The sequence below is a fragment of the Camelus bactrianus genome, chromosome 27 (genome assembly GCF_048773025.1).
Source record: "Camelus bactrianus isolate YW-2024 breed Bactrian camel chromosome 27, ASM4877302v1, whole genome shotgun sequence".
NCBI lineage: Eukaryota > Metazoa > Chordata > Mammalia > Artiodactyla > Camelidae > Camelus > Camelus bactrianus.
This window is the reverse complement of record NC_133565.1, coordinates 17,806,162-17,828,401: the sequence shown is the minus strand read 5'-3', so window position 1 is coordinate 17,828,401 and position 22,240 is coordinate 17,806,162. Positions and strand designations below refer to the sequence as shown.

At 40.1% G+C, this 22,240-nt stretch overlaps 2 long non-coding RNA genes across 2 annotated transcripts; both read right to left on the bottom strand.

Annotated features, from left to right (window-relative positions):
- Positions 1-2,611: 2,611 nt before the first annotated feature.
- LOC141575235 (uncharacterized) lies at positions 2,612-8,065 on the bottom strand. The gene is made up of 4 exons (XR_012502674.1): positions 5,465-8,065; positions 5,119-5,350; positions 4,409-4,473; positions 2,612-4,314 (listed from the first exon to the last, which is right to left on the bottom strand). It is a non-coding gene; the product is annotated as an uncharacterized LOC141575235 (long non-coding RNA).
- An 8,933-nt stretch (positions 8,066-16,998) lies between these two features.
- Positions 16,999-20,714, bottom strand: LOC123619071 (uncharacterized). Its single transcript, XR_006727592.2, has 3 exons — positions 20,625-20,714; positions 19,000-19,131; positions 16,999-17,853 (listed from the first exon to the last, which is right to left on the bottom strand). It is a non-coding gene; the product is annotated as an uncharacterized LOC123619071 (long non-coding RNA).
- Between the last annotated feature and the right edge of the window lie 1,526 nt (positions 20,715-22,240).

The window sequence follows — 22,240 nt, the reverse complement described above, 5'->3', positions numbered from 1 at the left end:
GCTTAGAGTCATTCATCTATTCATTTTATTCATTCATTCACTTGTTCACCACGCTTCTATCATGAGTGAGGCACTGTGTTTTGTGTTGAAGGAACAAATGATTTTAGTCTCTGCTCTGAAGAGGCTTACAGTTGGTTAGGTCAATAAACACACTGGGAAAAAAAAAAGAAAACTAAAGGAAAATGGAATGGCCCTTCAGCAGCCAAGCCCGCGGATCCAGGGGCCATAGATTCTCCAAGGACTGAGCAAGAAGAGTGAGCAACTGGGACATTATGCTGGACGCCAGAAATGGACACACTGTAACTGACTATACTTCAATTAAAAAAAAAAAAAAGTGAGAGTTAGCGAAGATTTTTGGTGAAGCTTGAAACCAAGCAGAGATAAGCAACTGAAAACCTATCAACTTCTGGAAGGAAGGGGCTAATTTCATTTATTTTTGGATTTTTTTTTGGCATTTATATAGCAGTTACTTTACATCAGGCACTGAGAAGTTATAAATCTAAACTCATTAAATTTTCAAAACAACCCTATGGGGTAGGTACATCATCTTCTCCCAAGCAGCCTGGTCGCTCTGTTCACTCCCTTAAACTGGTTCATTACCCTGAAGGCAGACTGACCTTCAGACCACAGAAGGCAGCCTGTGCCCCCGTACCTCTCCTGTGCCTGCTGCAAAACAGACACAAAGGCCATGTGGGCTGCGTGACAGGTGCTCGATAGCAGAAGCGAGCGTCAACTTCAGGGGCCGCAGCACACAGGCTGGCTCAGAGAGGGAACGCTGGACAGATCGTTTTCATTTTCTTTTTGAGCAGGTGCCAACCTCATCCCCTACTGGTCCAAAGCCTGCCAGTCAAATCAAAAAGGAGTAAGTGGTAAAAATAAAAGTCAAATTCCAAGAGAGCTTGGGAGTTCATGACTCTCCTCAGTTGCAATGCTTAGAGCCACGAACTCAGGCACATGCATCCACTTAATAGATAATTACTCTGTAACTTCTCGGTGCCAGCCACTGCTCTCCGTGCTGGAACTACAACAGAAAACTAGCAGACAGGGTCTTTCAGTGATACTCAAATGACCAATTACTGACAGATTGTCATTAGGGCTATAAAGACAAGTTGGGACATATAAGAATGGAGGGAACAATAAATAGGAAATTCGGGACCCCTTGCAAAGGAGGCATCTGGGTGAGGACCTGAAGGTTCTGAAGGACCCAGCCATTCAGCAGAGCTGGGGAGGGAAGGGCATTCCCAGCAGAGGGGACGTCAGGTGGAAAGTCCCAGCTATGGGAAAGGCTCTGGCACACTCACAGAACAGGAAAGAGCAGGGCAGGGACAGCCTCACACACAAGGGGGTGTCGGGTACAGGCGGAGAGCGGAAGGGGCCAGACCACGCAGGATCTTGTGCCCATGGCAGAGAATCTGGAGATGACTCTAAGAGAAATAAGAAATCTTGGGAGCATTCAAAGCCGTGGATCATTTATGTTTGAATATCACCGTCACTTCTGTCTGGAAGATGGGTTGGTTAGGGCCAAAGCAGGAGCAGGAAGGATGTTGCCGAAGAATCTGGAAGGGAAGATGGTTCTGGGGAAGACGGCAGAGGAAGCGGAGGTGAAGAAGTGATGAGAAGCTGAGATTTGTGATGCATTATATTTGGGGAAGGAGGGAAAGGGAGGACTTAGGGATGATGCCTGAAGTGTTGTTTTGAGTAACAGGATATGAAATGGCCCCATGTGTTAAGATGCAGAATACTAAGGAAAGATGAGGTGGTCCCCTAAAACTTGAATAACCAATAACTAAGGTGCTTTCACCTGATGGAAAACTGTCTTCCAAATCAGGGCTTGAATGAAGTATAGTATGAAGCTAATCCTAGCCATCAATAAATGGAATACCATAAATGAGGCATTTGATAAGAGGATAATAAACTATCTCTCTTAATAAAAAATAATCTAAATATGCTGAGGTCAGGCCTAGTGACCGATTCATCTTAGATGTTCAGTAAATCTTTGTGGAAATAAACCCAAATGAAAGTGAAGAGGTGGGGAAAAAAACCCAGGTCAAGAGGAATAAGCTTCCTTTTAGGCTCTGCCACTTCTCAGGTGAGTGACTCCGGGGAAGTTGAACTCTGAAGCTCAGTATTCTCGTATGTGGAATGAGGACAGTAACAGAAGATCACAGTGGTTACATAAAATTTACACAAGACACCCCCAAACCCCTACACTTCTTCCTATAGCCTCAGCTACATTGTCTGCTCCGAAATTTGAGTCTGTGTGCATTTTTGCACAACCTCGATATCTCCTTAGATTACATTGTGTCTTATCAACTAAGACAGCATTGCGCGTAGAGAAGGGACTCAATTCATCTCTGTCCATTAACGAATTCCTTTAATTAAAGGTAAACCCTCAAGAAGAACACGTAAGTAGCACCGTGTACCTCAGTTTCCAGGTTTTCATCACCTATCTTTGTCCCGAAGACCCCTCTTCTGCCCTCTTCTTATTGACAGGCAGCCAATGAATAAGAATCTGCCTTTCAGTCTATTGTGAGCAAAGTGAACTGATTCTCTTTCAGCATAACAAAACCTATAGGCAGCTGTAAAATATAATTTCCTTTCAGCTTCTTGACAGACTTGATATAAATTTCAGTGCACAGGGGGATAAAAAGCAGGGGGCACTTTAAAAGATAAATTTCATCGTGTATGTCTGACAATGGTGTGTGTGTTCAGCAGCCCCCTTCTTTTTAATAGGCGGGGAAAAAAGACTTTGCTTTTAAACAATCAAAGGTTAACGTTAGCTCCGTCATTCATGTGGTTTCAATCTCTTATGCATATTGAAATACCTCAGAAAGATTTATAACCCTGGTCCATACAGTCAGACTTCCAGTAAATGAGTCCTTTTTTGAAGGTTAAATATTTATGCTATTATTTTCTTGCTTGATACAGACAATAAGAGTAAACCCCAGTTAATCAAGGAGCCGTGGGGACAGGCCAGGTTAGGACAGGAAATGATGGCTGGCCCAACATCCAGAGAATCTTCTGCCCTCTTCAGTTCCTTTGGAAATGAATGAATGAATGAATGAATGAATCAATCAATCAATCAATGAAGCCTCCCAGAGACCAGTCCCAGGAAGCGGAAGTAAATCTCTAGAAATTATGAGTCTAAGCTAGTCTAAAATTCCCCATATATCCAACCTAGTGAGACATCTTGGGAAATGATAATAATCTTCCTTTCGAAGAACAGCAATTACAGTGAGTGAAATACTTTTACATACATAACACTTGAGCTTTACAGAACTCTACAGAGTGGACAGGCAGAAATTGTTGTTTTATCTCCAAGTTGAATAGGCTGATGTTTTACATGCATGAATGACTCGATTTGTGGCACTCAGGAGGTTAATGGCAGGACTATGACAACTGCATTGTCTTGACTCCTATGATGCTGATCTAGCCATTGTTTGCTTTTAATCATAACAACAATAATAATAATGAACACTTATAGTGAATTACAGTGTAACAAGGGTACACCCCTTATCACGTTGGATCTTTAGACCAATCCCTTAAGGTTTTTTTTTTTTTATCTTATTTTAGCTTTCACCTGATATTTATTTGCGTAAAAGTTCTGTAAAGTCCAAAAAAATGAAAAATAGCAGTTCCTTGACCCTTCACCCCACAAGACCTACTCGCTGAGAATAGACCATTTTCAGCTCCCTCACGTATTGCTTCTGGTATGTATCCACATGTTTATAAATGGTATTTTTGCATCGCTATTTCTCAGTTGTTCATTACATATTGACTACTACGATGAAAGACCAGAATCAAGTACCGAAACCCTCCCCAGTACACACAAATATGTAAACTCCTTCTCCTCAATTTCTCAATGGAGTTATAAAACGATTTTGGTTAAATCAATATTTAGTGCTTCAATTACCATGGCCACTTAAATATTGTTTACAATTCTGGCAGAAAGTACTAAATTTCCTTTATTTCTCCTTTTTTCTCAACTTCTTGTTTTTGTTTATTTTCCCATAAAGGCAGTATTTTTTTTTCTTAGCTTCCTATGTACTTATCAAAGAATTTTATCCTGAACTTCTCTCATTAGAATGAGATATAGATATATAGATATACACACACATTATTAGTTAATATTATTATCATTTTTTGAAAATACATGTATTTCCTGGGAACCCTTAGGCCTCTCGTCCCAAATTGGACAACTTGCTTTCCAGTCCACAGAACGGCTGTCATCCAGATATTTCCTGTCCCTCTGTGTGTGTGTGTCCCTGTTTAATGTTCCTCTTCTCCTGACGTCCTGATTTGGATGGAGCAGATCTGAGGAAGAAGCATGAACAATTAAACTTCGAGAATGTTTAATGCTAACATGTATGTTTTTCCCTCTCACAATCCGTTAAGGTTTTATCCCTACCTTAGATTGAAAACCTTTCACCGAGAGTCGTAAAGATACCCTTCCACTTTTTTTTCTTCAGTCTTCTGTTGAAAGAGCCAAAGACATCCTGGTTATTCTTTTTCTTTTTGCAATCTGGTCTTTCTTTAGGAGACCTTTGAAAACTTTTATTCTTAAAGTTCTAAAATATCAAAGTATGGACCCTCAATGCTGATCTTTTCTTATTCATTATTTTGGGTTCTTAATGAAGCTATTTCAGTCTTAGAATTCTTATCCTTTGATTCTTAAAAAAGTCATTTAATTTATGAGTGTATTCTGTTGGTTTCCTCTAGATATCCTTTTAGTTCAATGTCCTAGATTTCGTATCTATTTCTTCTAATCAATTCTCTTTTACTTTTCGTTTCTTGCATTTAAAAAAATTTTTGTTGGGGGGGAATTAGGTTTATTTACTTACTTAATTAGTTATTTAGTTATTTATTTAGTTATTTAATGGATGTACTGGGGATTGAACCCAGGACCCGTGCATGCCAAGCACATGCTCTGCCACTGAGTTACTACCCTCTTCGCATTTTTTAAATTAAGGTAAAATCTGTAGAGTGAAATGCAAAATTTTAAATATATAATTGGATGAGTCTTGATGAATGGATGTGCCCACATGACCGTGTGACCACCCACAATTAAGATACAGAACATTTCCATCACCCTCTTCTGGATAATCTATAAATCCTTACCCCGCACTCCATTTCTTCCATTGTCTTCTGATTCCAAAATAAACTTTGATCAAAGACATATATGGTGAAAATGGGTTGTTGATTGATGAGACTCAGTTGTGGAACAGTTGAGGACTAAGAAATCATTTCAGAGACACCCTTCTTCATCCAAGTGACAGTACCAATTACACTGGTTGGCGCTCTGGAAGCTACGTTAGAAGGATACTGATGGTCTGTGAAAGTCATGGTTTAACTAGAGAAGCAGAACCAGTAGGAGATATAAAGATATATCTTAAGATAGATATGTAGATACAGATCTATCTATATAGGCATATATAAAGAGATTTAATACAAGGAAATGGCTTACACAGTTGTGGGAGCTGGCCAAGCAAGTTCAAAGTTCAGAGGTCAGGCAGTCAGGCAGAGAAGATCACAATCAGGCGGGAAGCCTATGGGCACAGGTTGAATTTTTGTCCGTACATTTCAGTCTAGAAGAGGCAGAGAGAGCAGTTGAAAAGGCAGCAGATTGTTGAAGTCTTTGCATCCAAAGAAGTTCCAAGCCCCCTTTTAAAGGGCTTAATTTTATTAGGTAGAACAACCAAAACCTTTTTGGTTAACTTAAAATCAATGGATTAGGGATTTTCTTTACATCTCCAAAGTTTCTTCACAGCAGCACCTACATTAGAGTTTGATTTTATCACCAGGAGAAGGTGCATGTATGCTACGCTATGATCATCCTGCAGCCCACCTGGTCCTCTGTAGCCTACCCCAACCAGAAACTCTAGAAACAGAGTTCAGGCCAGTCAAGTCAAAAGATCAGAGCTCCATCACATGGTCTCATGATTACAATGAAGACATCTGCTTATTCTTTAGTTGCGAGCACACCACCCAGCCTGCACTCTCAGCTGTGCCCAGGGCCCAGTCCCAAGCCTCTAATTCAGTTTCTTTGGAGGGCAAAGCTCCTATGTCCTGTTAGGGGCAGCTCCTGGAGAAATCAACTACTCCTCATACAGACTTTCAGCCATACCTCTTGGTTTTAGCCTAATTATCCATCTCACCTTTTGAGAAACGTCCAGTTCCTGAAATTCTTCTGGACTTCTACAGCTCAAGGGGTTTGCTTTTGTTGGAAAACCATCTGGTTTTCATCTTTCATTAATCTTATGATGCAGTTTCTACTCATTCATTCACTTACCATCTTAGTTTTCTAAGAGAGTAGATTAAAGGTGCTCTCACCACAAAAACAAAACAAAACAAAAAAGGTAACTCTGTGAGAAGGTGTATATGTCAATCAGCTTGTCTGTAGTCATCATTAAACTATATACAAATAACTGTACACAAATTATGTATGTCAAAACTTCATTTAATATACATTACATATATATAATTTTATTTAAAATGTTTTAAAATTAAAAACAAAAAAGTCTTTACTCCCCCCAGTTAATCTCTTCTTTCCTATTTTCTTGATCTTACTTTCTGGAAAGTTTCTTTCTGAAATTTTAGCTGGGATTTGGCAGATAAATGAATGAGTTTAATCTACAAAGGCCAAATAGGTTTCTTTTTTTTTTTTCCATTTTGCCAATAAGAGAATAGGAATTACTAAAAAATTAAGTGACTTAATGCCATACAGCCAACACATGGAGTGAGCCTGAAACACAGATTGTAGTGTATCACCTAATTTTGGTAAAGTATTAAGGGCATTATTGAAGGAAACTGAGTAGTTTTTGTAAGTGTGTTGAAAATATTCTCACTCTTATTACAATTGCCCAAGAAAACTGAAGTGGTATTTCCTAGTCACATCACGTATTTATCATCAATAAGCTGTTGACCTGATGTAATATTGGAATGACTTCTTGAACACTCAGCTATGGATCCAATTGTTGATCTTGCAATGTTGTCCAATATGATTAGCATATAATCCAAATAAATAAGCTATATGTAGCCATCTTTCTCCCACAGTCAAAATAAAAGGCCATGGAAGCAAAGTTGTCACCAGGCAAAACTACAACTCATAATCACGTTCAAGATGTTGCTCTTCTGATGAAGACCCTAGCTTAGCATAACTGATAGTTTTAAACCTAAGAATGTCAGATACTCACTGGTATATATAAAAGAGATAAACAAGTTTATACTGTATAGCATGGGGAAATATATTCAATATCTTGCAGTAGCTCATGGTGCAAAGAACGGGAAAGTGAAAATTTTCTTCTGCAAAGAAAATGCAGGCTTACTTAGTGTCATGGGTGAATATTACCAAACATTTAAGAAAGAGAAAATACTAATTCTTCATAAGCTTTTCTAGAAAATTGAAGAGGAGATAATACTTTTCCATGTATTTTATGAAGCCAACATTACCTACAGATCAAATTTTGACAAATTACAAGAAAAGAAAAATAAAGAAAAATATACTTGAATAAAAAAGCAAAAATTCTACATAATGTTTTAGCAGACTGAACCCAACAATTTATATAAATGATAACACATCATGACAAGGTGGAGTTTATTATAGGAAAGCAAGGTTTGTTTTACATTCAAAGATCAAGTAATATAATCACTGTTAACAAACCAAAACTGATAAACTATATGATGTTCTCAATAGATGTAAAAATAAGTGTCTAGAAAAAAAATCTATTTCTGATTAAAATTTTTCAGCAGACTAGAAACAGAAGGGGACTTTCCCAATCTGATAATAGGCATCTACTAGCAAAAACTTTTGGCAAACATCATATTTAATAGTGAAAGGCTAAATGTTTTTCCTCCTAGAGCAGGAGTGAAAGAAGAATGTCTACTCTCATATCTTCATTCAACATTATATGAGGGAGCTAACCAATTGAATAAGGCAAGAAAAAAAAATAAAAGGCAACCAGATTGGAAAGGAAAAAATAAAACTTGATTTATTCACAGTTCATGTAATTGTCTATGTAGAAGTCAAATATAACCTAGAAAAAATACAAGAATTAATAAGTCAGTTTTTCAAGGTTGCAGGATACAAGATTAATACACAAAATTCATATCTACAAATATATTAGCAGTGGTAAACAAAAATGAAATTTACCAAATAATACCATTACTATTATATGTGAGAGACTTTACATAGAAAATAATATTTACATGTGTATAGGTATGTCAAAATAGATGAAATCATTACACTTCTAATATGTTCAGCTTATTATCTTCCATATAGACCTCTTTAAATTGTTAAAAACTGTTATGGTAATACCATCTTTTATATATTATTTCATCATATCATTTAGCCTTCACACGTTATAAATATATTGTAACTGAGTAGGACCCTATTGTCATTGGTGACCATCTGATATCTGTAGTGGTGTCTGTAACTACTTAACTGTATGATGGTTTAAAGGCTTTTTCTCATGCTCTTGCTGACCAGGGTTAGGCTGGAAAGGAAGAGGCTTGTGTGGTCCACCCAACCCCTTTGTGGTGCTGTGTGCAAGGATCATGCCCGGTGCCCTGCTTTTGCCCCGCAGTGCCCTGCTCTTGACCTCAGTGCCCTCCTCTTGATCCCTTGTGATTTCCTTGTATCCAGTTGTTCAAGCTGTAGGTCTCAGACTACAGCAGTAGGTCGCAGGACTCAGCCTACTACAAAGGCTAAAAGCATTAATCAACCTGACTTTAAACTGCACAAATTTTTCTCTAGAGCTCTTCTCCACAGGGCCCCCTCCTATGCATCCTTTGTTCTAGGTACAAGAATATTAAGAGAGTCCCAAAGCTGGAGTTGAAATTCCTATCCAGCAGAGAGAAGGGGACCCCTGCATCTGAATAAATAAGAACAACTTTGCAACAATTCATTACCCTGTATGTGATCTCTATGGAAACTAGCCCTGCCCCTTGAACTCTTAAGCTTTTTCTACAAAACCCCCTGCCTTCTCTCCCCAGCAGGCTCACATCACAGTCTTAGAGGCATTAGCCCACTGTGGCTTCCTTTGCCTGGCAAAGAAATAAAGCTGCCTTTTCTACTTCATCCAAAACTCTGTCCTTGAGTCTCAATTCGATAAGCTGGGTACAGAGGCCATGTTTTGGCAACAATATGACTTGTTTCTCTATTAAATCTTTCCTTATTATGTTTCTCATTACCTCATGAAAATTAAAAAGCATAACATTTCAAACAATTAAAGGCATGATATTTCTAAAGACTATCCAATTATTCAACAACTTCAGCATTCTAACACTTCAGAGTGTTGGCATTTGTACTGGGGCTTCTCCCTTTGTGGTTACAAGATGCTAGAGAAGTTCCAAGCTGCCTATTCTCAAACAGCAATGGCCAGAGGCAGAAAAAGGTAGCTTCTCTCAGTGTGCCTTTCTTTAAGTGAACAGCTCTAAGAATATGAAAAAGAATATATATATATATATATATATATATATATATATATATATATATATATCTGAATCACTATGCTGTACACCAGAAATTAACACAACATTGTAAGCCGACTATACTTCAATTTAAAAAAAAAAAAAGAAGAGAGAAGAACTCTAATAATTACTTTCTCACAAAGCAGAGACCAGAAGAGAATATCTTCCTTTGAATCATCCATTAAAGCAAATAAAACTTAATAAATTGTGTCTTAAGAGAGAGACTTTCTTGACCAGCATTGCTTCATGTCCCTGTTCCCAAAATATTGCCAGGGGAACAGATCCCCATCACTGACTTGCATGAAGCAAGATAAATTCCCTTCCCTGAAAAAACTGGGGCAAAAACAGATTCTCCTCTTAACTTGTAAATTCAAGGAAAACAAAACCCATAGTGTCTGCTACACTAATTCTCCAAAAGAAAGACAACTTATGATCAATTACACCATAAAACAGAGGTAAAAATAGCCCTCTAGGGTCCAGAATCTCAAGGAATTAACAGATTCTTTAGATAAGCCAATTCAAGAATAGCAGAACCTAGCCTGCGTGCCAATATCCCTGCCAACACACAAACACACACACACAAATATACACACACAAAGCAGAAAACAATAACGTGTCACAATATCACTGAGTGCAGACATGACCTCAGAAATTCATTTGACCTTGTACTCTTAAGTAACCGCTACCAATCAGTGGTCACATGAGAGATGAAATATTTTTGCGTTCCTTCTGCCTTCAAGAAAGAAGGCATCTAAACTTTTGAGAATCAATAATGTAAGACTGTCCCTAGATTTAGACCTCCAGTAAAGGTGTTCTCCAAGCTTGGCATCCCTATTCAGTTCTCACTCTTACCTACATGGTTAAATCTCCCTGTTGCTTTCTTAAAGCTGTGGCTTTAGGCAGTGTTCAACCACTTTCCTAAAACCCCAAAGTACTCAACTTAAGAAATGCTTCTAAAAATTTAGGGAAAAAATGCCAGTGTGAGAGTGGTCAAAGGACTGTCTAAAATGAAAGACCAGAGATATTCTAAGTCCAACATCTGGATTCATCATCTCTCTCCCTAAAACATATTTTATGTCCAAAATTCGAAAGGGATATTCTTCTATAACAGAATTCTATCTTCCCTAATTTAGGAAAGACTCGAATATCATCTTAAGAAAATACCACTCTGCCTCTACCATGCAGTCTTTTCTGTCTTATGTTTCTTCTTCTCCTTAATTTTTGAGAAAACTGTAGATCTTCCCAATGGCTATCACGGGAATTACTTGACTACAAAACGTAACCATCTTGCATCCTTTCCATGAAACTCCTATCCCTGTCCTTCCAATCCATTTGAACTGCTCACCTTGGGAAAACCTGAGGGCAGTACCCACGTCTGACCTGCTGACCGCTGGGACTCAGGGACTCGGCACCTGTGATGGTTACGCTAATCCAGAAGATGTCAAGAAACTCTCTGGAACGTTCTATCAGTGACCCTAACTGCATCCTCCCACATCGCCATAATACAGAACCACGAAGGAGACATCTGATCACATACTCCCGAGTATTTGGCTGCATTGCCTGTGACGAAGCCGATCGGAGAGGACCAGCAGTAAGACCTGCTAAATCTTTTCACACAGTGGGTGCTCCAGACTAGCAATCCTCCATGTATTTTTTTTTTTTTTTCAGTCTGGAAATTAAAGATGAATAATGATCTCCCAATTGCCCGGCACAATCATGATTCAGCCCCAGCGCTAATAAGCCACCTTTAGTACCAGCCCCCCGCCCCCCGCCCCCACCCCATCCCCATCCCCCGCCCCCCACCCTTCTCTGCACAGACATTTTTTCCACATGGATGAACACAAAGAAATAATCAGATAGGAGATTTTTCTTCTAAATTAGGCCTCTTGTTTGTAAACTGAAAGACTGCTAATGCACTTCCAGCCCGGCCGGGCACCACACATGCCCGTTTTCCCCGGGCCTATTACAAAGGGGGCGAGAATGGGAGGTTTTGTTCTATTCTTCGGGCCCCTTCTGTGTGAGAGGCCATTCAGGCGGTGCGCACTCGTCCCTCCCTCCCTGCCTCGGCCCCGCTCTCCCTCGCACACTCTCTCTGTTCTTCTCCGTAATGCCAGCATTAGAGGCACGCCGCGGGCTGGGAGCGGGCTTTGATGTCGAGCCCTCGCCGCTGCCGTCAGCCCTGCATCGGCGGGTGAGAGGCGGCGCAGGGAGGGCACGTGTGGGGGAGGCGAGGATGAGAGCGGGGGCCACGGCGGCCGGTGATGCGCACAGACTCCTGCCTGTTCGTTCGGATTCTTCAGGAAGGAAAATGCCCAGCCTTGTGATGACCGAGGTTATGAACCAGCGAAACTTCAGAAATGACCATTAAAAACGGACTGCCTCACATAAAGAATCAAATTTATTGTTCAGGCTTTTGGCCTCAAAAAAAAAAAAAAAAAGGAAAAGAAAAAGAAAGAGAGAGACATGCCATGAGCATTGCCAAAGAGATCAAGACATGCAGATTTCGTCCTAAGGAGGCTGGTTAGTGAAGGATGCAGGAATCCCGGCACACAGGCAGGGTCTGAGTGGTAGCTCAGGCACAACGTGCTGGCTGCCTCGCAGCTTTTGTTGCGATGACTTGTGCCAGATGTCAGGAATACATCTCTGGCCCTGGTGGTTAAGGTGATATTTGTGACACAGGCAGGCAACACCTGAAAATGTCACATGGGCAGTCTACTCTGGTCTCCACGGACCAGCATGGCAAAGGGCATCCTGAAAGGCTGAGCCCACAGAGGAGCTCCTGCCTTGTATGAACTCTTTGGCATTCAAGGGCTACCTTCGGGGAGACCGTGGAGTTCTGTGGCTCTGTCTAGACTACAAGGCTTTTCACTGCTGAGTGTTCAGGACAGATCGGACCTTGTTCTCCTGTAACCAACACATTCTTTCTCCTCCCTCAACCACCTGTTTCCTTAATCTCACCCCGTAAAGGAAGGGGAAGTCTGTCCATGTCATTGATTTCCTGACACATTCTGTCAACCCCGTGGAAGGAGGCGGAAAAATTCAACACTAAATCCTTTCTCTTTCTTTTTCTTTTGTTATCGACTCCCAGAGTGTGTTATTTCAAAAGAAGTATCATCACCAAGCAAGAACTTGTTGAGGTCCTACTATGGGCAAGATCCATAGGAAAGAAATCTACAATTCAGAAGCTGAAAGGAAAATCATTTCACTCTCTATTCAATCTAGAATGACCCTTCAGTATTAAAATGCCCCCTACCATTAAAATACAATCTTTTTAAAAAATAATCTCAATTTTTAGAAGAATAAAAAAAATTCTCTATTTTTTCCCACTGCATTTACTCCTTTTGGTTTGCATGAGCGCACTTTATCTGAGATGAGATGGTTAGTGAGTGTTTTGCGTACTGGTCGGAGTATTCATGGGAGCTCTTTGTGCTTAAAGAACTCTGGGTGCCATCAGGAGCTAAAGAAACTAGCTGCCGCCAGTCAAAATGCTGTTCAGATAAGACCTCATTCTCCACTGAGAAGGACTGATATATAGCTTGCTTCTAAGATGCCTTCGAAGCTAAGCCTGCCTCCCACTATTCACAGCCTAGAAGAAAAATTCTCAGAGCCGCCTCTGCTCTAGCCTTGGTCCCTAAGAAGAGGCAAGAAGATGCTTTATGTAGGATTGCCTCAGCTCCAGGGAAAACCCCCTTATGGAATCAAGAGGATGTCTTACTATCATACTCACCCCAACCCAAAGGCTTCTGGGCTAGAAATGGGGTTCATGGTTGTAAAAATTGTTTGCCCTCCATTGTTTTCCATTGACGAAACACAGAAACACAAAGAGGTCTATCAGGGTTAAATGAAACCATTTGTTTTCAAGGCTAAATACATCCCCAGTGGTAAAGGATGTGTTCGGATTAGCTGTGCATGTTTTGCATGAGTGCTTTTGTTTTTCAAACCACATCTTGATGAGGAATCTTGCTGCTGCGAAAATCATCACTAAAATAAAATAAAATAAAATAAAATAAAATAAAATAAAATAAAATAAAATAAAATAAAATAGCAGGACAATTCCATGGTGACTTAGTAGCGCACCCCCAACCCTCACAGCCCCAGCACACACTATGCCTGTTCCTCACACAGCAGGTCATCTTTGGTGACTTCCCCAGTCTTCACTCCACCCCTCAATTATGAAATCAGCAAAACTCTCAGGGGAAGAAGACCCAGAAAGAACAAATGTGGCAGCAAGAGACAGAGGAATCAATACCTTCAGAGTTTGAGACTGTAATGGGCCCTGTAGGTCTGTTAATTATCAAACAAAAATTCCTTTTCAAGAAGGGGGAAAAATGCATTTTAATAGCAGCTCTATAATTAGCCATTTCTGTTCATGGTTTCTTAGTAGTTTTTACGTTTGTCTGCCTTCACCTTTATTTCCTTTAACAATGTTCACATGAAGTGGCTCAGAATTGCTCTCCCTCTAATTATTTACTGTAACAACCAACAAGCTGAGAGAAAGATGACAGAGCAGTGAAGAAAGATCTTGTACAGGAAGTATTGACTCACCACTGGTTCCTTCTCACTCCTTGATTTTTTTTGTTGTTGTTCTTTCCTAGAGTATAATTTGTAAGTACGCATAAAACACTCACCTGAGTTGTTTGATTTTATGATGATGTTAGACGTTTGGTCTGTGAGTTTGCTTATAACATAGATCCACAGTCTGCTCAGCCTTTGGTTAAAAGCAGTTCCATTCTATCCCAAAAGTCACCATTGGCCAAGCTGGAGCTGGTGTGACTTGCATGCGATGGGGGACAGGGGCATTACAGAAATGTAAGTGTGATAACCTCAAGAGAAGGTAGGGGTTTGAATGCCAAGACTGAATGGTAAGGTAGGGAGTAATTTTGGGGGAAAATAATTCTCAGTTCTGAGAAAGCAAATGAGAAATGGAATCCTCGGTGGGGCAAAAACAAGAGGTAAAAAGCCCTAGAATCAGGGTCCAAGTCACTACAATTTGAAGAAGGTAGGAGATTCACAGTGAGGGAAGCAGGTATCATGTCCTCGAAATTTAAACTGTTTGCATCCATCTTTCTGAAAGCCTGTCTATTTAAGGTGAGACTCCGAGTTCAGTACCAGAAACTATGAGCATTGTGCCGTGAATAACAATGGCCCTGTACTCACCCAACACCTAATATATGGAAGAAAAATGAATTCAAGGGTCAGAGCATGGCCCTGAGAGGCAGCGGGTTCAACCATGATTCACCATTTTATTGTAACATGAAGGGACTATTATCAACAAGTGGTCACTGCTAAGTGATCAGGATATTGTGAGTGAGATGGTATCATGGAACTTAAAGAGATGAGAAGGGCCTAAAATTAAACATCTGAGGGGTGAGCAATGCACCACTTCTAATGTAACCCATCCAAAAAGCTTCCAGGATGAAGAAAAGACCACGGACCCCCCAGGAGAGCGCTGAAGCTACCAAAAATATCATTGTTAACCATCCGTCAAGCGGCTCTCTTTAAAACCAACCACAGATTCAATCCATGGCCTTTTCTGTATTATCCCAACGTGAGCTTCCTCCAGAGATGGGTCCCCTCCCACTTTGATGTGACAAACATGAGATATTATGGGAAGAGTCCCACCTCTCTGGGAGTCCAGGGCTTCTCTCTGGGGTAAGCATGGGATGTCTTCCTTCTGCACGAAGCAGAGTTTAAAATGGCCTGTGTTTATGTCAGAGATCTCCAGCAAGATTCAGAACAAAATAAATTGCGCTCTGTTCTCTGAGCAGTAATGGTTCACGGCAATAGGTTCTTTCCGTAGTTTATTGGTCTATCTTATAGTTTATTAGAGCACAGCTTGTGTCAGGACTTCCATTATAAACCCATATTTTCTGGGTTGAGAGATCAACAATAAAATTGGGCTAGTGGAACCTTACTCTTGATAGTCAGTCCCTACTCAAGAAAGTAAGAGGAGAAATTAAAGAGAGAGACGGAGAGAGAGAGAGATGGAAAGAAGCACCCATGAATGGAATGTGGCATCATAATTCTGGCATTTGTTTGCCTTAGTAATTAATTGTAAGGCTCGCTTTTGTTTCGTTATACTTTCATCTATTGTGGGACATATTTGATAGAGGAGAAGTGATTTGGTAGGAAGAAAATTAAAGGTAAAAATAAAATTAGTTTTCCCTACTCAGTTAACATACCTACGTGTCCACAAAATAGTGGTGTCTTCAGCTTTTAATTTGCTACTCAAGTCACCTAAAGAACAAGAGGTTTAACATTGTGCAAAAGCCAAGAGGGAAAAATGTAGCAGTGTTCCTTTTTTTTAAAAATTTTTTATTGATGTGTAGTTGATTTCCAATGTTAGGGTTTCAGATGTACAGCAAAGTGATTCAGTTATACATATACATACATTTTTTTTTCTTTTCAGATTCTTTTCCATTATATATATATATTACAAGAAATTGAATATAGTTCCCTGTGCTCTGCTGTAGGTCCTTGTGGTTTATCTATGTTATATACAGTAATGTGTGTGTATTAATCCCCAAGCCCTAATTTATCCCTCTCTGCCCTTTCTTCTTTGGTGGTCTTAATTGTTGAATTTTTTATAGGTTTTTTTTTTTCTTTCCTTTGTGATTATGAGCCATTGGCAGACTTCTGTCAAGATGACCTTTTATGCTTTTCTTCATTTAAACAAAAAGCCAAATAGTACCTATATTTTTGTTTTACTCACACCACACTGGAGAAAATTATTTAAACTCGTTTTAAGTGCTTCCTATGGCAATGATAGCTGAGAAAAGATCATTTGTAAAGGATCCATTTCAAAATGCACTGTCTTGCTGTAATGTCCACTATGGAGAGAGAGACCTTAGCTTAAATTATACCACAGCTATTTTAAATGGATTTTTAAATTATCTACCTTTGCATTTCATCATGAATGTTTCAGGGAAATTATCCTGAGATAATGCCAACAAATGGCTGCAGACTTTAGGTTTATAATTGCTCTTGTTCATTTAAGGTTCCCAGCAGACCATATCAGGAAATTCAATGCCTGGCAAGTCGGGCTTGATAATATACCGTAACTGGCATTTTCTTATTAGACAAGCACCCAAATCAGCTTTCATTTGTAGCAATGACCCTAATTAAGAGAATCATGATTTAAAGCAGAGTCTGTGCATTTTTAAGAATCAGATCTGGGTATGGTAGTGTTAGCCAAAGGGTTATTTTTTTTTCTTAGAAAATTGGCATAATCTAACCTTAATTTTAATTTTTCAAATGTATATCATTTTTAAAATTTTCTTCTAGCTACTGAATGTGTATATGTATATATATGTGTGTGTATATATATATGTATATATATGTGAAAATGTCATATATGCACATTTCCACGTACATTAAGAACACTCACCTCTGTCTTGATTTGGTTTTAGAGCTGTAAGAGATCTCAGAAGAAAGATCACTTAATGCGACCCTCACCACTCCCACTGTCTTAAGTGGGAGGATTGAGGACTTTGAGGCTAATGCAACTTGCTTTGGTTCGTCAGCTGGCAAGACATAGAACCTCAACTGCATAAGCCTCTTGATGAGAATTATACAAAAAAGAACCCACTGTCCTCCTGTCCAGAATAGCTGTTAAAGATGTTCCCTGTAGCGTATGTTGAAGTACCTGTTATTTTTTCTTAACTCATCTGGTCAACAGAAATTATTCATTGCTGTGGACTCTAAAAGTGTTCCCCCTGAATTTTTATCCTGACATTATTCAGAGGGACCATTACCATGAAATTATCTTACACCCCACTGTCAAGATCTTTGAGTACTCCATCCAGATGTGTGTATAAAATTTGAAAACTTATTGGGCGTGATCCAAAGTGGATCCATCACATCTTATACGTCAAGGCTAACGAGATGAAGCAGGAATAACAACCAACGTTTGGAGAACGTGTTACAGTTTCTAAAGAACCTCCGCCTATAGTATTTCTTTAACTGCAGTTCTCTGCCCCCCAACACTGTGAAGATGCACGGCAGGAACTAGAACTTTAGCTCTTAGGGTACTTCCATCCCCAGTTCCTTGTTTGGAAAATAAATGTTTCTTTAAGTGAAAAAAATTCAGGTTTTCAAACCATAAATCCGTCTTCTCTCCACTATGCTATCCCGCCTTCCTGATAGCAACAACTATCCTTGATAATATACTATGAAGAAACTTGATGTGATTTATCAATTATGGTTATAATTACAGTGGTAATAACCACAGCCATTATTACTGGGTTTCAGGTGCTGTTCTCGGCAACATCTTACCTGTGATCACAGATGCAAAAATCTATGCGGTAGGTATTATCACACCAAATTCAGAGTCTGGGCAAACAGAAAGCTCAGGAAAGTCCGATGATTTATCTAACGTCATGGAACCTGTAAAAAGCAGAACCAGGATTTGAAGCAGGTCAGCTTGACCCAAAACTAAATGTCCTTTAATTCTTTGCTGTACTTCCTTCATGAGATAACACACACATTTGACAAAATAGGGATGTGCTGGCGATAGGAACACAAACAGAAATCAATGCTAAGGTAACCTCAAGGTTCAGGTAGTATAGGAAAAAAACTTGACAGAAAAAAGAAAAGTTTATATGAGGAAAGGCTCTGTGTATATGTGCATGTATAGGTGTGGGTGTAAGAAAGAGAAAGGTGTAAATATACATCTATATGATATACATCATATGTATAAATGAGACGTGCACATTTACATCTGTACTTTCATTTATGGATATATGTGTATATAAACACATAAAGGTAAATTTTTAAAAAATAAAAGAGGAATAACACAGATAATATTATTAAGATCTTTCACAAGACCCTAAACAATTCAAACAGCTATTAAGCAGAATTTCCTTTATACATTTGATACGGGAGATAGAATTCCTACCAGTGTTATAGGCAACTTTTTATCAAGATTTAATTGTTAGAGTTGCTTCATTTCAAGGAAAATGATTTAACCCCCAGGATATGCAGATCGCTATTATAATAAGCCACGTTTTATTTTAAACGAGGGGAGGGCCTTCAGCTATTCTTGCAAGAGTGAAAATTTCCAGGAATTATCCTTACTGCTATTATAAATTAATAAATTTTAGCAGTGCCACACCGCAAATCTTTGGCACGGACCTATATAGAAACATTAATATCTAATGATATTGATTTCAAAGACAAAGTCCAGAACCTTATGGTAAATCTGGAGGAAGTTTGTCTCTCATGATAGATGTTGCCATAAGATTCACTTAATAATATCCGAGTAAATCATAATCTCCCCTGGAGCTCACGATGGGCTCAGGAAGCACATACAACCTCTCCTAGGGTCTCATGCACCCTGGGCACACTTCCTGTAAACGGCCACCTAGAGCATTGCTGGTTCTTGTGCTGTCTGTCACTGTCACTGACAAACTGAGTGATCACCAGGCTCAAGCCTGTGAGAGTCCCACTGTGGGGACCCGGTTGACGGGGCTTCGGATGCACCCCTCCCCAAGGCAATGGGGGTTGCAATCAGACAAAATGAGTACTTCAGACCTATTAGAAAGAGGCTGGATGGCACCCAGGTAGGATCCTGGAACTAGTGCGCTTCGGACTTTAGCTCAGTCGTCTGGGCACTTTTCTTTCCAGATACGCTGGTCTTGCACGATTGTGCGGCAATGATCAGCCCTGAAAAACACCAGCAGTGCAGCACACCGGTAATTAGAAAAAGCAATGCCTTTTCTGCCCTTTCCACCCACCTTCCCCACCCCCTGCCCTACCCCCAGTTCACTACCTCGAATTATGACTGTAATTTAGCACCTGCTAAGTATGTTTTCCAAGCACGGGCCTATGTGAGTGTTAACACTAGACAGCCGCATGTATAAATAATCAGAAGCATAAATAGGAACAGTCCGTAAGTAAGCCAGCCTCCACAAGTCCCCTGAACGTCTAGGGCAGGGAGGAGAGGGCGGGAACTTTGCCTTCGGGCATCCAAGCTATTAGCCCCCATACGCAGTCATCCCAGAATGGCCAGCCTGGGTAAACATTTGAGACAGATGTTTTCCAGTTTGTTTATCTTCTTCCTGTCACTTTCACTGATATTCTCTGCTCTTCTTGGCGGCTGACCTTTCACAAATGTGGGTTTTGTTTTGGAAATGTCCTATTGTAAATAAGAGGGCAGGGTTCACAGAGCAAAGTCCAACATAGCTAGGAGGCTCCATGGGGGCCAAGGAGCCCTGTGTCACCTGCCAGAGGCGAGTGTTAACCTGCCCCCAGCCATGAGGAGGAGCCGGGGGTCAGCTCCCACTTTTCCAATGCTTCGTCCAAGCATGGTTCTTAATGTTCCCCAGGAGAACAGAATTAACCGTATGGAACAACATGTTGATTGGCTAATCAGTTTGCTGTCGGGTATTTTTGGGAATAAGGGTCAATAAATATCTGAGTAACATATAGGGAGATGCTGGGGAACAAATCAATATTTAACAGTGTGGGTGTTGATGATTGAAAAATGTTCTATTCAAGATTCATATTTCTTATGTTGGTTAATTCTTTCAGCTCAGAATCCCAAGAGGACAAGGACTGACTGGGCACGTAATGGAGATTGTTTGAATGGAAATTATTGTCAGTTATGCCCTGACTCCTTCCCTATTAGACATGGGCTTCTGATTGGGTGAATCAAATAACTTCTCTGAGCTATTGTTCCTTTAGCAATAATGTAAGTGTAATATTCCCTCTCTACCTACCTCAAAATGTTGTTAAAACTCAAGTAAGATCACGCATATGAAAGAACACTGTAAGCAGCAAAGCACTTTCAAAGGTACTTGGTATTCGGGCTAATATTATTCAATAGTTTTTTGTAAAGTTTCAGATGATAAAAACCCAGGGCATTTCAAAATTAGGAGAGCTCAAATTATGATATATTTCTGAAGCCTAATGCAACGGGAAGCAGACAGTAAGTTAGACCATGCCTGCTAATTAGGGGACGAGGACTCATTGTTTGGGGTGTATTGAGTGAAACTGAAGTTACGAGGCAGAAATTTCTTCCTCCTCCTATCTCAGAAAGGCAAACAATCCTCAGGGGTAATGGGTTCGATCCTCCACAATGCAGCCCTGATGTCTTCCAGGGGCCATCCCTCTCAGACATTGCTCAGCAGACGGGACACAGGGGTGCTGATACTCACGGGATAGGAATTCAAGTTCAATTGTGTTTCTAGGCAGCATCTCTGGATAAGAGCAAATGGCCAGCAAGCTCCATCAATGCCATCAAAGTCTGGGCCGGAGAGAAAGAATTTCTCATTATGTTGTGAAAGCATCCGTCTCATGCTCTGAGTTGGGTTTAAATCAGACTGCCTCCTAGGCAAGTCAGTCCGACTGTTGCATCCTAGAAGGGGTCTCTGGCACAGAAAGCTTTCTAAATACTCCTTCCTATTGCCCTTCCGTGCATCCTGATTATTTTCCTTAACCACCTCTCTTGCTTTTCGATTACGATTATTGGATGAGATCTTTGCCATCTCAGTCACATTTTAGCATGTTTTGCTTTGCAATTTTGGCTTTGTAGTGCTTTTCATTTATAAAAGAACCTCTGCAAAGATCAGACTAGAAACAAACAGCCCTTTACAATGATCCAAATGAGACATTTTTGAGCACGCGTGATTTCAGCACCGTGGTAAAGCCCGGCAGTGGCGGGGTGCAGCTTGTTCAGTCCGTCAGTCACTCCACTTGGATTTGCAGAGTGATGTGTAGACCTTCATACCAGGTGCTGGCAACATAGAGAAGAATAAGATAATGTTGGCTTCCTCCTAGAAGCAGGTGGCCCAAGGGAAATGAGACTCAGTCATGCCATTGGCTGCATGGGTACCATCACCACATCTGACATTTTGATTCAGAGATAAACCATTTAATAAGACTTCTTCAGAGCACGGCCCTTTTCTAATCCGGCTCTAAATCCTTTCTATCACCTCCAACTGCCCCGAACACCTAGAACATGGTAAATATTTAATAAGTATTTATGGAAAGGCAGCCCTGAAGAAAAAAAAAAAAGAAATTGCTAAGATGTTTTGATATCATTTCAGCTAGAAGAGTGAGGTTGGGTGCATTGTTTGGAGGGCATTGAGGACAACTGGAGATGATGAAGTAATTAATTGTGCATGACCCCAGGCTCTTTGCGCTCACCAGATATTGACTTCCTCCTGTTGCCTTCGTCATTAGGCAGATTCAGGTTTAATTGCTCTCCACTGAGCACCTACAGGGAACTGTGTAGGTGTTCCCGTAGGGAATGAGATACAATCTCCAAAAGCAACCTCTTGAGTTAAGTCCCATTTTTCCCCACCCCATTACTGCGGGAATGTGATTCAAAGATGTTAAGTTGTCTACAGTCTCACAGTCTGGTTATGTCAGACCCAGGATCCCAACTGAAGTCATCCATCTAGGCTTACACTAGTCTTAGGAGTCAGAAATGGATCTGCGAATATGAATAATAAATGGGAAAGACCTATTTGGTTAAAAGGGCTATAATTTTTTAATCTATACAGATGATTGGAACAAAGACTTTAAAAGCATCCTTAAAAAAATGAGACCAGTCAGTCACCTCCCCTTTGCAAAGAGGAAGTCCTATAGCGCTGACTCATCCTCTTACCATTCCAAAATTCAAAGTAGGACACATATCCCCATGCTTTTCTATATTTCAAGATAGGATTGTGGAGATCTGATTTCCCTAAATTAAGTTCTCATTGCTGACGAAGCCTACATTGAATGTGGGATGGTTTGAGATGAAGAGTCTCTCCTTCACCTTGGGTTG